This window comes from Chrysochloris asiatica, unplaced genomic scaffold (genome assembly GCF_000296735.1).
Source record: "Chrysochloris asiatica unplaced genomic scaffold, ChrAsi1.0 scaffold00026, whole genome shotgun sequence".
Classification (NCBI taxonomy): domain Eukaryota; kingdom Metazoa; phylum Chordata; class Mammalia; order Afrosoricida; family Chrysochloridae; genus Chrysochloris; species Chrysochloris asiatica.
In genome coordinates, this window is record NW_006408544.1 from 19894732 (window position 1) to 19896892 (window position 2161).

The following is a 2161-nucleotide window of genomic DNA, read 5'->3' on the forward strand; positions in this document are numbered from 1 at the left end:
TCTGCCTAGTAGCTGAACAGCAGAGAGCTGGGACAAAGATAGACAGGCAGGGATTGCCATAGGCCCTGTACCCCGTAAGTGGAACACCATGACGCCCTACTTATCAGCAAGAGTGTTGTCTTTGAAGTACCCAGCCTCTGTGTCAATTGTGTTCCCCTGCCCCTCCCCAGGTCAGGCTGTCCTAACTGTCTACTCCCCTCCCACTCCCTACTTCCCTTTTATAGCGTATATCACTTTTAGAATGCGCTAATTTCGGCTTTTCTCAATGGGCTGCACCTGACTGTCCACTCTGGTTTCCTTGGTACCTAGAACATTCTGCCCAACAGTAGGCCCTCTAGGTGCATTTGGGGAAACAGGCACTGTAGAACCAACGGGACTCACCAACTAGGGGAGAGGAAAGATAAGAGAGAAATTCCCAGATGTCAGAGGTCCTAAGAAAAGAATGTCCCATTCAAGTCACAAGTGAGACAGCCAGCAGACACAGCCCCTGCTTGGGCCTTTCCTGCTCACTATCCTGAAACAAGAACTCTGAAATAGACCAGTGTTTCCCAGCATGTCTTTCATGGAATGTTGGTGTCAAAAGATTCTGGAAAATAAAGTGTTCTGTAGTTAAAATAGGCCTGAGAAACTCTAGGTCAAATACAACGAAAAAGGTTACTTATCATTCAGAGCCTTAATGTGCTAATGAGGTCCTGGTTTGGTGCTGCAGGATGAGCATTGGACTGCTCAGTGCAAGGTCAGCAGTTCAAACTCAAACCCACCAGCTGTTCCTAGGAAACCCTGTGCAGTCACTGTGAGTCGGAACCTACTGACAGCACTTAACAACAATAACAAAGAACAGACAGAACGATGGACAGTTGAGGGGGCAAGTAATGGTCAGGGACTGCAGTGGGAGAGGAACCCAGACAGACAAATAAGAGGACCCTTCTTAGAAGGGGAGTAACTCAGAAGGTGTGTTCGTTTCCTAGGGCTGTTGTCACAAAGTGCCACAAACTGGGTGGTTGATAAGAGCAGAAACTAACTATCTTACAGCACTGCGGGTGAGACGTCCCAAAGCAGCTAGTGTGCCAGGCCAGGCTCCCTTGGAAGTCTCTAGAGGAAATGCTCTCTTGTCTCTCTCCATTTATGATGGTCCTGGGAGTTCTTTAGAGTCCTGGTGTGACTGGAGCACTGGACTGCTCACCAGCTGATCATCACAAACACTGTACAGGGTCACTATGAGTTGGAATTGACTGAGTACCTGAATGGCAAAAATGGTTAAGTGCTGGACTACTAACTGAAAAATTGAAGTTTTGAACTCACCCAGAGGTCCCTTGGAAGAAAGGCTTGGTGATCCGCTTCGAAAGGCATTCAGCACAGCAAGTCCGCATGGCTACCTGACTTGTCCAGAGTAGTCGCACACATAGGGACTGTGGGGTCTCTGTAAGTCAGAACCCACTCGATGGCCACTGTCTGTTTGTTTAATCTGCTAATGTGCACTGTGATTCTCAGAGATCAAATGCAGTATTCCTCATATTGACATGGAGCTGACCACAGAGTTCTTCCTGGGAAAGTGTCTGTACCATCCCTAAATGACCATCAAGACGATTCAAAGAACACAGCACAGAAATTGCACGCAAGCTTTTGGGCAGAGAAGGAAACCTCTCCCCGCCCACTTCTGTTCCCCAAAATGACTCCTTGACCCAATATATAATAACAAGCAAAGTAGAACTGCTTGCTAAGGGGTGTGTGGAAACCCCAGGGGTCCATCCCGTCACTGCCATCACCCAAGGATCTTAGTGGCCTGAGGGGCCCAGTTTGAAAACCACCGGTGCAGCAGTATGAGCATGGAGTGGAAATGAGGATACCTGGCTTCTGGTGCTGGCTCTGTTGTTACCTGCTTCACTCTGGGCAAGTCATTTAACCTTACTGAGCCTCAGTTCCCCCATCTGTACTGAGTCTGTTAGATAGAACTCTGAACTTCAGCATTTGATGTGATGATAACTGAATCCAAACTCCAGGATTCCATAGTTTCCTGATCCCAAGATTTCATGGCTTACTGGTCTCCGACGGGGGAGTTGCCAGGCTGGCTGGTGCAGTATGAGCCCAGACAGTCAAACACAGAATTCATTAACTGCAGTGCGCTGCCTGGGGGCACCCAGTTCCCTGGGGAGGGCACACC